The sequence below is a fragment of the Rhea pennata genome, chromosome 18 (assembly GCF_028389875.1).
Source record: "Rhea pennata isolate bPtePen1 chromosome 18, bPtePen1.pri, whole genome shotgun sequence".
Taxonomy (NCBI): Eukaryota; Metazoa; Chordata; class Aves; order Rheiformes; family Rheidae; genus Rhea; species Rhea pennata.
This window is the reverse complement of record NC_084680.1, coordinates 6,985,769-7,000,962: the sequence shown is the minus strand read 5'-3', so window position 1 is coordinate 7,000,962 and position 15,194 is coordinate 6,985,769.

Below are 15,194 nucleotides of genomic sequence, written 5' to 3'. Positions count from 1 at the left end.
CCTGCGCCCTTTAGCATTCAGAGCCTCGCAAATGGCTGCAAAGCTCCTCAAGAGCCCAGTGGCACATTTACAAGAGAAGTCGTAGCATTTTCTTTTAAAAAGATGTTGTTCTGTCTCCAGCTAAAGTGTCGCTGTAGCTCACTTCTGGGAGGGAGAAGCCTTCTCTGGCTGTGTGACTCTACTCCTTCAGACTGGCCTCCTTGGGGAATCATCCTAAACACACTGTTGAGACAGTATAATAACGCAGGCAGCCTTTCAGCGGGGCTCCAGCATAGGAAGGGAATGGTACCGGTACAGCAAGGCTTCAGCCCTCGGCTCCCACCTGCTCTCACTGACAGTGCCCCGAGGGGTGATCGTTTCTTGTCTTCCCTTTGGGAAATCTGAGCACTGGATGCCAGTAGAAAGTTACTTCTTTTCCTCCAAAACATTAGATTGCTGAGCACTTGAGAGGAGTCAGCTTACAAATATTTTCCATTCAAGTAGCAGCTAAGGGAGCTTCCCTGCCCTGTGCTGTAGTTTGGCTCTGGCATCCCGTCACTCTGGCTCCTCAGCTCTTCTTGTGTTTCCCAGAGAGCCTCTGCACTCCCTGCTGCGGCTCCATGATGACCCGACAGCTCCATCAGGCAGCGCCTCCCCGGCGTGCAGCCTGGTCTCAGCAACAGTAGAAAGGTCTTCTGAAAAAACAGACTGGGTGTCTCACTACACATTTTAGATGTCTACCATTAAAACATATACTCATTAAATTTCACCCTGGGTTTATTATCTGCTACATGACGCTTTATGACAGTCATTCTCCATAGCCCGTTCCTGACCTTCTTCAAACCACTTATCAGTACAGACGTCTTTATTATGAGGACTGTAATCCTGGATTTCCTTTTGCAGTAAGGCTAACATATAGATGGGGCGGGGGAGAAAAAAGAAAAAAAAAAAATCTCCAGACTTGCATACTACTAACCATAGCAACAGCATGATCTTAACACTGCAGACGTTGTTCTCCCTTCACTTTCTCCCCAGGGGAACAGATCCCTCACCATGCTGTGTGTTAACTCAGGGACCAATAACATACCAATTCATTACGGATGCTGCTTCTAACTTTGGTGTGACTTTCCTGATATTTCTTGATTTTATGAAAAATCGCAGCTCTCAGACTAGTAGTATTTGGTATGCATTAAATCACCTTTTCTCATTCTCATTCATTTTTTTTTTTTTTTTAGCAAACATGATCCTTACAGGTCTGCAATTTTCAAAAATTAAAAATGATATTCAAACAGTCAAAGAGACAAAAGAGAAATGTATACAAACACCCCTTCATTATGAATATGTTCCATAAAATATCATTATTTTTACAACAAGCTTTTGATTTTTGTGAATCTGCCACCTAACTGTTGGGGTTAGAAGTACAACTGCCTACTGTGAACAGCTCAGCTTACTCACAACACTAAATACTGTCAGTACTGTAGCAGGAACTGGCAGGCAAAGGCCAGGATGGTATGATAGCCCAAACGATGCTATCATTCATGATACCATCTGGAGCCTCTAGATCTCTGCAGGCCTGGCAACGAACCCGGAGGGCCAGGGAAACACAACGCAGGTGACCAGCAGGAAGGATCACCATCTCAAGACCATCATCTGCCCACAGTGTCGGTGGGATCACAGCATGGCAGTTTCAATACTCCCCTGAGGGAGCAAGGAGGACACCCTGATATCTAGCCACCTTTCACTCTACAGTAATAATTAATTATTCAGTTAAAACTAGGTTTCATCTCCTCGCTTTGTGTACATAGCAAGTCACTGTGTTAGCCCTGCTCCTGTCCTCATTGCCAGACTCTAATCTTAAACAAACATGCAGGTAAATGATAACATCCATCAAATGACCACACAATGTGAAAATCCATTGAAGCTCTTTTTTTTTCTTTTTTTAATAGTGCTATTGAATAAATTAACCAGGTAGCAGAGCAGTAACCTTGAGATAAATGATTAGGTGGTTTTATTTTTTATTTGGAAAAAAGATGACACAGTTTTATCATATTTATAATAAAAGTCATTGACATAATAAAACACTCCCATCACATCAGTATTCATTTCTGCAAATAGAGCGCTGACGTTTTATAATATTAACATGTGTTATAAATGTCACTGATATATTAAGATTTTCAGTCTCTCTAACCAAAAATATAGAGAGATGGGTGAGGAAGAGATGACTAATTCTAAGAGATTAAAGAGAACATTTTCTCATACAATTAAATCATCTTCTGGTGATTGTGAGCCGAGGGAAACATACAAAAGTCCAGTTCTCTGATTGCAGTTTTTATCACCAGCACAGAGATGACCTCGGGCATTGAGTAATTGGAATATTTGTAAAATCGAGGCATGGTTGGCCTCCCATGTGTTGGTGAGCTACTGGGCATGCAGCAAATTGCATGGTAGTATGGCTACACCTACTGGGGCAGTTTAGACTGCTCTCAAACTCTGAAAAGTGCCTTTGAGGGTTGCCTCGCACTGAAAGACATGGTGTGGAGTAGAACTGGAGGTCTACCTCCCACCTCCATGTCCCAAGATGTACAGCCAGCATTCAAAGAAAGATTCCTGGGCTTCCACAAATACTGCAACATCAAAACAAGCCGTGTGGCTTTGAGTCCTGAATGGGACATTCCTGGCCATCTTCTCCTTCTAGAAATACCAACCTGTGAACAAGCTGTTTCTCCAGACACACAGAAGGTTTAAGGTTTCAGCACAAATAGGAATATGACTATAACTTGACAGGGAGATCAAGGACTGCAGACACATAGCCTGCATTACAACAAAAATCCAAGGGATGAGTTGTCAACAGGGCTAGATCTAGGAATGTTAGCTTTAGTTAATGACTAAGCGATAAACAGTTTATATACAATTAAACAAGGAAGGAATGAAAGAGTCCTGTGACACCAAGACTAATTATTTCTAAGAATCTTCTTTAAATTTCCATGTGTCATCAAGCTATCATTGAACTTATTGATCCTATCAGGCAGTGGGCTTACAACAGAGCTCTGCCCCAGCCAACAGCTCTGTTCAGGTCTCAAAACCAAAAATCTCTGCAAGAAATCCAGAATAAAAGAGATTCATGCATTGTTTGGTCTTCAAATTTGAACTCTTTGCATAATTCAAGCTGAGAATTTCACTACATGTTTTTTGTATCACATCTATAACTTCTGTCTGTCTTACTATTTTTATCAGAAGGAGCTATGTAATTTTTGTGTAAGGTCAACATTGAATTTCTAGGCTAGAACAACTGGTGAGTTAGTTGGGATTTTTTTCCTTTTAATCAACAACTAAAGAAGTGCAGCACCTGAAATGCATTCCTTCCCAGCTGTTTCAATGACATTCACTCAGCATTAATTATTTTTCCTCCTACATGGAATATATATTTATACAATAAGTCATTTCTCTAAAGAGCTTACAATCTCATCTGGCAAAAGGTTAAACAAGAAACAAAAAGCCAGGAACAAGCACTTAAAAGGCTGACCGGAGTCACATAGGCTAGCATCACTGGAAGGCACTGGCTGGCTTTTATCCCAAGGAGACCACTGTCTCTTGGGCTGCAGAGATCAGCAATGTGTAACAGTTCCTTCCTGCCCAAAAGTGGTACTGATGTATAAGGGCAGGAGAAAGGGAGAGAATCTGTAAATCATTTTACTGGGCTATACCTATATATCCATATCTACCTGCCTATCTTTCCTAACCTTCTGCTTTCCACCAAAATACGGACATCTTCAAAATGTTCTCATCAGCTCCCCAAGCAAGTATCACAGAGATTGCTAAATTTCAGTTCACAGGGAGAAAAATATGTGTACTTTATATTATTCATTTATATTCTGGGGAACTGTACTGGTGTAATTAAGCCTGAATAGCTGTGGAGATAGGGAAAATCTAAATAAATGCATTCTTAGACAACTGGAGTAATAGGTTTTTATTAAGTTTTCATCTTCCTCTAGCTCTATTTTGCTAGTGTTGCAACTCATGCTCTTTGACTGGGAGAAGATGGTGAGCAAGTTCTAGAAACACCTTGCTGACCTTCAGCAGTTACATTCCTAGTTACTGCAGAGTATTTGTTTAAGGGTAATTTGATCATGGGAATCCTAATGGGGTTACTACCACTACAGGTCTTAAAAGGGGTCTGGTAGGATTTATTTGTATTGTTTGTTAGGGTTTCCTCTCCTGGGAGTCCCAATTACAGTGGCATCAGGGAGGTATACATTTTAATCTTCAGACTCTGCGTGTCTCTGCAGATGAACTCATTGGTGCCTAGGAGAACCGCTCCCATTATAAAATATCACATAAAATGACAGACAGCTTGGACACTGAAAGCAGAAAAACAATAAACATCCCGCAGAGAGGAAATGAATTTCCCCCCCCCCGCCCCGGCCACCTTTCCTTTTTACTCTACCACATAATAATGGTGAATATTCGGATTGCAGGGGGCTGCCTGGGCCAGGGGTGAGAGAAGAAGGGAGAAATGAAAGCAGCAGAAATAGAGGTTTTGTACTCACTAAGGCAAGTTATTTTTCAACCCGCACTCAGCTTTAAAGTTCACCATTGAATTATTAAGTGTAGCAAGCTTAGAATCAGCTTCAGCAAGTAATAGCTATATTTCTTTGGGAAAGCACAGAAACCCAAACTTTGGGACTGTGTGAAAATTAAAGCAACTCCTCCATATGGATTGGAGCAAATCACCATTACATCATCCATGGGAAGTGGTCTATGGTCCAGAGCTTTCTACTTTTTCACTGTCCTTCCCCTACTGGTTGTTTATCTCTTGTCTCAGCCTAGCTGCCACATGGTGTTGGGGAAAAGGGTATAGTTCTTGAGTAGGCAGGGAGAGAGTCAGAGTAGAGCAGAAAATCTGGTCTCATGTGAAGTTTCCTCCTTCCCTAAAACAAAGATCAGGATGAAGGCACCACTGCCAAAAAAACGTGATGTAGCTCATCTTGCACTTATCCAGATGCTGCCAAAAGCCCCAGGTTACAAACATTTAGAAAACAACATTACACACTCATGTGCAAATGACTGAGGGGGAAAGTACCATCTTCTCACTCTTATCCACAAACTACTCCTAGGTTAAACAAGCCACTGCCTATAATAGACCTTACTGATCTCCATAAACAGTCATTCCCCTGTTTATTGTATGACTGCAAGTGAAATGGTTACCATTGTCGACTGCAAAAATAAGATCTTGAGGTTTCAGTCTACTTACCCCATTGAGATGAGAGGAGAGCCCAGAGTTGTTCTTCCAGGTTAGCTGCAGACTCAAGCCAACATCAGCAAAAAGATTATGTTTGACACACACTGTGAAGACGCCTCTTGCTACAGAAGTGCTGAAGACTTAATTATGTTTTTCAGAAGATAGCTTAGATTCAAGCGCACAAGCCATATTCTACTAATAAGAAAGCTGATTGAATGAGACACCCGAGATAGCCCAATCCAGTCCCTTTAAATGCATTGCATACACAATTACTCTTTCTACAAGATTAGAAAATGAAGCAACATGAAGTGTTAGTATGTTTCACAACGAATTCTGATTTATCAAACATGATTAGTGGATTATTAATATGGATGTGATTTCTAAAAACAAAAGGAAGTTCATGTGATTCATCTTTCTTTAAAAGATTAATTTAAACTCAAGGAGTAGTAACATCAACAAAAATACATTGTGTGTAAAGTCAGGAGTTACATAAGAAAAAGAAGGACTTGAGAGTCAGAGAAATTGGAAAAAGACGGGCGAACTCAAGCAGTCTGCAGGCAGGACTTTACTGGAGCCTTGTGCAGTAAATGACATTTAAAGTTGGGAAAGAGTTGACTAGAAGTCATTTTGGCTTCTGTTGCTTAACAATATGTGTCTTACCAGCCTACAGTTGCTTTAATTTAGCCTCGGAAGCTGAGAATTCCAAAGAGAGATCTGGAAAGTTCAAAATCTGGGGGATTTGGTTATCTCAGTCATTCTACCTTTTCTTTTCTTCTTTTCTCTAGACACAGCCCTCAAGATCTGTCCTTGTCTCCTAGAGGTAGGACTCTACCAGAGGTTCTTTATCTCAGCAGGCTTCCTGGAGGCCAGTAGTCTTCCACCAGCTGGTTAAGCTGGCTTTATAGCTGTGTTACATTGGAAGAACTGCATAAAGGAGTAATTAGGGGTCAAGAGATGGCCGAGCAGTTCTGGTGGGACTGCTTACAGATGAAAAGCTGGTGTTTCAGGAGAGTGGAGCTGGATGCCTGCAATAAAGTTGCACATGGAAGTCTGGCCATAGCAAGGAAAGAATCTGATCTGAGACCTGGTTATAAACCTGTCTAAGGTTGCAAGCCCATTATCTTGCACTTTGTAAAGGGGACCTCCAGCCATGTCTAAGGCCAAACTCTCAGGTCTTCAGGACACCTTTCAAGTCCTTCTCACAAAGCAGTGTGGACATGGTAGAAAAGCTAGTCCTCTGTTGTGAAGGCCTTATAACTCTGAACAATATCATATTTATCAAGATAGCACTCTGTCAAAGCATACAAGGTCTCCAATGCTCATCACCATGGTATCTGAGTGTCTTATTTATTACAGAAACAAACAGCTCACTTCAGAAACGAGTTAAGGTTGCTAAGTGACAACAATATACTTACTTATCACATCATTTGCAAAACTCTCACATTTAAAAGCAAGGAAATGAATGACTAAGGACTCCTGAAACCCCAAACTGCCCTCATAATAAACATATATTTTTAAGCTGAGCACAAAGAAATGCACTTTTACTTGGGCAAACAACCCTATATTTAACCTCTGAATTGTTGGGGTCTTTTTCTTCTTTTTCTTTTCTCTTTTTTGTGATATTTTTATTGTACTGAATTTGGTGTTCAAATATTTTCTTTTAAGGAATATTCTGAAGATTAGTTAGCTCAAGTATTTTCAAGAACCATTACTATAGGGTAATATTGTATTTTTTATAGGCAAATACATGCACATTTTTACAGAAAAAAAAATAATTTCCATAATATTGTTCTTCCGCTAATCAGCATTCATTCTGTATGTGTATTTCATATTTTTTAGAAAGGCTTTGTTTTCTGCTTAAATTCTAAAAGTGCTCATAGAGAAGTATCTCTCTGAGGTCAGAGTTAAGGTTTTTGAGGGGTACTTTAACACACATTTCATTGCATTTGGCAAAACAATTTAGTTTAAATCCAAATTCATTTAAAGTCAAGGAGAACTTTGACATTGACTTCAGCTGGGTCAGGATGTCACCCTTTATATGTTCTATGTAGGCAATAAAAGATGTATGATGTTCTTAATTATTCATCCCCTGGCTTTTAAGCACTTGGGTTTTGTACCTAACGCAATGGGAGTGGGTGGCACTTGAGGAACAGTGCTGTTACTTAATTGTAACTTGTTTGAGGAACAAAACTACTGTTTGTTTTGGGATTTCCCAGATCACTCAGATGTTTATTTTCTGCTTTTCAATCTTTTATTTTGTGTGGATAAATTAACATCAAGGGCCTGTCTTCATCTGCAGTAGAATAGATGTATGCAGCATAGGAAGATGCTAATGTGCATCATTGGAGGAACTTCCCATCTGCCGGAAGATTATACGTGAATGGGCTGGAATGGCTACCACTTTGTTAAACTGCCCTAAAGCTCCCCAAATTTTGATCAGCTGAGCTCATAGTAACTGAAACTCCACATCCTTTTCCTCCCACTGTGATTGAAATTACTGAGAAGAAATCTCCATCAGGAACAATCTACAAGTCTAGTCAGCTGGTCACAGGTCACTGGGCTGCTCTCAGAACTACGCAGTGGTCCAAATTTCCAAGCAGTCAGGATGTAAAGAGAGGACAGATTTTCAAAAGCACTCTTCCTCCTCCCTTCCTTCCTCCCTCCCTCCATTACAGTGCTCATAAGGAGAGTTTAGAAAGGACTAAGTACTCATCAGGCTGTGTTCTCTTGAAAAATGTGGCCACTCACTTTGAGGCCTAAATGGGAGCTGGGTAATGTCACTTTGGCTGCTGGAAGAATTCGTCAAAGACAAAATGGCTGGCACAGCAGCTCTTCTCCATTAGCTTCCTCTTCCCTCCAACAATATCAATTATGGAAGCTCTAGCCCAAGGTTTCAAATAGCTATTTTTCTACAATGTTACCATTTTTGCACATAAAAATGTCTTTTGCATGAACCACTGTCAAGGTCTAATTTAATCTATTTATCTGTATTTACAAGGCACTTATCTTCCATAGTGTCTAAGTGCTCCACGTGGATTAATAGACAATACTGTTATCTAGACAAGCATTGCTTCAGTAGTTTTGCATCCTCGCAGGTTTGCAGGCAGTCCAGGGCAGAAAGTTGAGTGGGCTGATTTGTTATCAGGCCTTTCTTGCCTTACAATTTGATTGACAAGCTGCGTGTCTTTCACTAGGAGCTGAAACTTAGACAAAGGTGACACTAAACTAGTAAAAAAAGCTCACAGGTGAAAAATTTTCCTCCTGGATCCCATTTAGAATGGAAGGCATGATGAAGAGCACAGCCATGTGAGCATCAAAAAAACCCGTAATGGGCAAGCCTGATGGCAAGTTTTGTTGACATCAGCAGACTTGACACCAGCAGAGATTTTTAAGGTGTCTAAATGTGGGCTAGTATGGCAGAGTTCTGTTAACAGCAGCACTGGTTTATGGCACATGTATTAAGACATGGCCTGGGATTCCCTTGGCATCACCTTTTCAGCTACCTGGTGATGTCACATCCAGATGCATGACTATTTACAGGACAGCTGGGGCTGTGTCTTCAGAGAGGCTCTGAGGTTCCTCCAACAGTGGGTTTGCTACAGTAGAGAAAGAAGTCTTGGTTGTAAATCTGTCCTAAAGCTGCCTGGTATTCACAGTGCAACACTGAAACAGATTTGATCGAGTCCAACAGCAGCATTAACTTCCCCCAAAAGCGAAAGCACCTCCACAGCTGTCTCATTAAAATTACTCCTTAAGCAAACCATGAGGTTTACCATGAGCATGTCCTTGCATCTTGTACAAGGAGATAGAAAAGGGGGATCACAGAGAGAGGGAAAGATCGCCTTCACTCTGCTCGAGGAGTACAGAAATAGAAGGCTCAAAACTGCCGCCACTTGAAGCAGTTCTCTAGGACTCTGCACTGCGTACTTCAGGGTTTCTCTTCTGGTTTGCTTAGCTCTGCCGTGATTCAACAGACTCAGTATCCAAACAAGCAGGGATTTAGCTAAATCATAAATAAAGCCAGCATCCACAAATTCCCTTTTCTCCTTCCAATGGATTTGTCTGGTTTGTATTTTTAGGATTAGATTTGCCACTGATGAGTAGTTATGAGACAAAATGGAGAAAGACATGTGTCGTTGATCAGCATCTCCCACTTGTCCTTTCCGTTCCTCTGCCACAGCCAGCATTTTCAGGCCAGCAACGGGCCCGTTGCCCTTTTCTCTTGAATTGAGTCTCTGGACTATGTGATATGTGAGAGAAGAGAAAGTAAAGTGGAGAGACTATTTCAGCCCTTAACACAGCTGCATATAGCTGTATTTTTAATGCTAAATCAGAATAAATGCCTGGTTCTCCTTTCCTTCATCACTAATTTCCCTAAATGAAACACCTTCTGTGATGAATTCTCCCTAAGGAGAATAAAACCAGATTTCCTTCTGATTTTGTCAGGCTGGGTCAGGCCAACACTGCCTACAAGACCCATACATCATGAAGCAGGCAGAGGTGATGGGGGAACTGGGAAGGGACGGAGATGGACTGCACTGCAGGAGTATTAAATACTGCATATGGAGAAGCTGGAATGGAAGGATTTTGGTAGGGTAAAGATAAGGAGGATTCTACTGCCAAATTCCTCAAGAGAGGTGGTTTTGTGTACGAGAAAGGAAGAATTGCTTCATACAAGGTGGAGGGAACACAGACACACCGAGAGCCCTAATCTAGAAATGTAGATATCTGAACTTGGCTAAAAGTAATGGTAGGTTTCTTTGGCAGGAGTCAAGGCCCTATTCAGAGCAGCTGTTGCTACGATCTCCTAATTGGCAATAATTGTGATTCTGCCTCAAACCGCAAAGCCCTGAATTAGCCAGCACAGCCTCTACCAGGAAGCATCTGTCACCATCTCCAAAGGCATCAGTCCAAGCCACTGCACCCGGCCTGCTTGGGCCACCTCCAACTCGTAGGCGCTGCCTGCTTGTCCCTCGTTCCCCTTCCTTCTATGAGCGCCCCGTGAGTCCACAAGCACCCATGGGCACCCACAGATCTATGCTACGGAGCTGGGAAGAAGCAGGAGGTGGCAGTCACTGGCAGGGATGAGTGGGGGTGCCAGGGACAACAGTGGGGAGAGGTGGCTCCATAGCCAAGTACCCTGTGGGAATGGCTCTTAAGGCAGGATGCACCATGGACAACCTAGGGGAAGATTGTTAGAATTACCACTTTTTGCCAATTATGTTAATGGATCCTTTGCACTGCTCATGTGCTTGTGGATAATTAAGATGGCTTTTGTTTATTTATTTCTGGTCATGCATTGCAAAAGGGAAGGGAGAAAATATTCCCAGGCTCTGTTTCACGAGCAGGCAGTGATTTGGTGATACTTTGAAAACTAAAGGCCCAGCCTTTTGCATGAAATCACCATGTAGGAAAAAGTCTGAAAAGACCATCAAATTAATTGATCACTAAAAAATGTTGTTATACACTATGCACTATCCCTTTCCTTCTTCATGCTCAAGGCTTCATTCTTTCCCTCCACCAAAATACCAAAGCCACTAAAACTGGGGATTGCAGATAGGGTGTGAAGTAGTTTTTATGGCTGAAAAGAGATATAGAATTAACAGATGCTTTTAAAGCACATCCATCCTAGCCTGGCTGCCTTGGAGCCATTTTTGCTCTTGCATTGCACTTAAAGGTTTTACATCCTAGAACTTGGGAGAGTAAAGAGACCACGGGGAAATCTGATGCATCCTGATAACAGATCGGACCAAATTGTCTGGGCAATTTGTGCCTGGGGCAGGTGCCACAATGAAAATGATCCCCCCTCTACACTATCTGCATGATGCTGGGTCACAAGGTGGGGGGAAGGGAGATTTTTCCTTCAGAAATCATCCTTTTCTCACATTTCTTTTGCTTAATTGACCTATTTGAGTCATTCTAGCTTTCCTGGGGAAGTTTCACTAACACCCATTCCACTTTCCCCTCTGGATCTTAATTAGCAGAGCAGGTTCTTATATTTGCCTGCCTATTATGCAGTGTGAAGTTCAGCACTTAACATATACTAGCTAAGTGTGATTTGTTTTTCAAGCTTCTTAAAGACACCAACTTACTACTCTCTCAGCTTCAGACAACAAGAGGAGGGGGAAGGGAGAGCCCTGGCTTCCCTTATCTGTATTATATTAAAGCCCTCAAACCTCTCTTGAGATCAAAGCCACTTTGTGCTTAGCACTGTGAATCTGTGACCTAAGAGAAGACCCCTGGCCTAAAAAGCTTACAGTTTCATCAGGGAAAAGACAAAACAGGAACCAAAAAGCCAAGAGCAGCAGAGGAACCTAAGGTCACCTAAAGTCACCTAAAGTCACACCTGCCGGTTTCTCAGGGGGGTTGAAAGTAGGTTTCCTGAGGGACAGGCTGATTTTTAAGCCCTGGAGATCACTGTCGCTTGGGTTGACAAGATCTGATTATAAGAGTGCACTGCAGGTCCCCCCTGCCAAAAACTAGATACTGACTGCAAAGGGTGGAAGAAAGGATCATTTTATTGTTTTTATTGATTCGTATCATTTTACTGAGATAAATAAATAAATAAATAAATTTATACATTTATATCCATTATTTTCCACTGAGATGTAGACATCTTCAGAATGTTCTCATCAGCTCCCCAGGTAAATATCAAGCAAATTACTAAATTTCAGTTCATAGGGGAGAAAATCCGTGACTACTGCAAGTGCCAGATGTCCCCTCCAGGACACTGCTGGGAGAAAGCTACTGTAGTTCATATTCTAGATTAGTGAGACATGCACACTGAGGATGTTTGGGGCTAATTTGTGAAAGCAGAGGGGGAGCAAATTATAACTCTATAATTTAGTATTATCTCCATCTATCTGATTCCAAACTGGCACCATGAGACAGTGTATTTAAACTCAAGAGAATTAAGTGCAAAACAGTGTAAGTACACTACAATAGAACTCAGGCCAGTTCAAACTAATTCTGTCAATTAGGGTAACTATATTTATTTAGTTAGGTTTTTTTTTCCCTCTTCTCCTCCTAAATCCTAATCCAGTCTCTGGTTCATGCAGTTCAGAGGACTGCTTTCTATTTCTGACCTCTGTTCTGAAGATCACACTAATCCCATCTATAAATTAGTTCATTTACTGAACATCAAAGACAAAACAAATAGCGGGATGGCGTCTTTACCTGGCCATAATCCTGAATCAATATCATTTCATTCTTCTATCCAAATTAGCAGTGCCGATCTGGTAGCACTACCACTTAAAGTGCTAATCCTCTACCTGTTATGTGCTTTTAAGATGGGACCCTGACGCGGGATGGGGCATCTTGAGGCCTGCGTGTGAATCGCTAGGAATATGCTGACACAGCAGGGTCCTGCACACACTAGGGACACTGTCAAACCATAACGCGGCCTCAAAGTCCACATAGTTTGGGAGCGTATCCCTGAGCTTTTCAATTCCTACTAATAAAAAAATTAACAGAAAAAGACAATTAGGAAAAGCCTGAAACAGAGGTCTGCAACTGTAGTTGGGTATAACAGCAGTATATGTTACAGATCATTTTTTTGTTTGCTGAAAAAGTAATCTCAGGGCAGGTGAAGCTCTTCACAGATTGTTTTGGCTCTGTCAAATAGCTACTCTGAAAATAAAGGCAAATAAAAAAGATAATATACCACTCTGGCATTTTAAAAATAAAGATTCTTTTCAAATGAAAAACAAGTTCTTCTATTATCTAAATTGTATATATTTTTTTAAGCTTAAAGATTCCCAAAGATGAAAAGAACTTTTACGTTCATGGAAAGCAAAACTTTTCATTTAAGCTTCAGAGAATTTCTCCTTCCCTTCTATTTTCACAAGAAAAGGCAGAAAAAAGCCTGCATGATTCACGTGGGTTTGGGTGCATTGGAAACAATTGTTTTCCCCCTCGGTTTGCCCCGGGGAAGTATCTTGTGAAGCTCTGCAGCTTTGTGGAGAGACACTACTGCGTAAGGGCATGGCCCACTGCGAGGAGTCATGTCGAGTTCTGAGGCAAGCGGCTTCAATTTTTCTGCTTTATCCTTTCACAAGCACACTGGAAACAAGCTTTATAAATCTATCAGATGCCAAGGACAAAATTATTTACCAAGATGCACATGCTTCATTCTTAGGGACAAGGCCTCAGCATCTGTGATTCTAGCTGGGTGGGACTCATACCCAGAAGGGATGTGGCAGAGAAATCACTTTCTATTTGTTAAGACACTCACTTAACTGCACTCGACAGGAGTGTGAGGACAGAGCTAGAGGCCTTGAGCCACTTGTTAGTCAAAGATGACTCCAAAATGCTACAGTGCTATGTGCATCAGCAGAGGCAGCAGAGAAGTGGCAAGTCCTGGAGGGAGTGTGGCGGCCTAGGCAAGTCATTCCAAGGATGTCTGCTTTTCAAATGCTTTTTGAGGAGGAGAATTACAAAGTGGGAAGACATATTTTTGTGCAGGCAAAATATTTCTTTCCTCCCTCTGTCTGGTCTTGTTCTGTACCAAAATGAAGTGTACCATGAGAAGGAGGAATTCACTTTCAAGGAGTTCACATCATCAATTATACAAAATTGTAAGTGATAACAACTTACTTGCATCCAGCTGCATTATCTGTAATTATTTCATTTAATATCAATCAACCAGTAAGATCTCCCTTAATAATAACAAATAAAGGATGCGGATGTTCTTCATCACAACTAGCTACTACCACCTTCCTCCTAATTTAAGAAGCACCAGAGTAGGAAGAGGTGATGTGACACTGACAATATCCCATGCTGAGGAGACAGCAATAGTACAAGATATTATTTTTATAAGAAGTGTCCTAAGCTGAAGTACTTTTCCAAAGATTCCTGCAAAGCATCCAGCATCCTCAGCACAACTTCATGCAACCTTCCCACCTGCATGCCGTCACAGATGGGCTCCATCTGCCAGGAGACAAGCCCGCTCTCCATTCCTGGGGATCAAATTGGTGAAAAGATAAAGAACAGCCAAGAAGAAGCTGACATGAAAATCTGCGCTGAGCCATTCCATGAACCCAAGCATGTCATCTGGCCTTCTTGTGTCAGTCAACCCATCTGGAAGCAGGGGAGTTTATGGGAAATTGCAGTAGCTGCCTTTAAGAAGAGACTTTTTGAGCAGAAATAGCTACACAAACAACTCTCCTCCTCCGCCATCTGCTAAGGAATCCGAAGTTGACCTATAACAAGTTGGAGAAAACCATTACAAAGGCATCACTGCTGCACATCGCACACGTCAGTGCAGCACAGGGTAGCAAAGACACCTTGATTTTATCCCTACCATTCTTGCTGAGGGCAGTCCTCAGGGTTAGCGTGACCACGAAGACCAACCGCCAGGAAGCAGAGCAGTGTGCCACAGCTCCTGCAGTGCAGCACAGAAAATGCCTGGGTTATAAACCCAGCCCTCTGCTTGTTTGAAACTCTCTCATGGGGCTGAATTTCCTCAAGGCATCGCCTTGTAGCACAGGCTCCTCAAACTGCCTCAAAGTACCATATATGGCTAACTCTTCTATCTAACCTAGCCCCTTTCCCACTACACCCAAACTTGCTGATGAAGAATTGAATAAGAAAATGCATTTGATGTGTTCCCAGAGGCTGCAAAAGGGGAAAACCTCATCCCTTCAGCATCCTTCCACAGTGCCTCAGCTGGAATACTTCTTAGCAGGAGGTCTGACAGAGGCAGAATATGTTTGACAGCCTTTTGCCTTTTTATCCCATGTTTTGCCTCATCACTGCTCCACTTCAGGCTCAGAAATACCCCCCACTTCAGTGCTACCTAGGAAACTGGTCTCCTGGATATTCAAAGATGCTTTTTGGTTTCCCCTTCTTGAAAAGGTTCTCACGTTGGAGGCAGAGATGTGGGAAGGAACACAAAGGGCTCTGACTCTATTCTGCCATTATCCACCCTGATTAATTTTACAGCTAATGACTCTCCAGACATGGTGATGTATGGGGC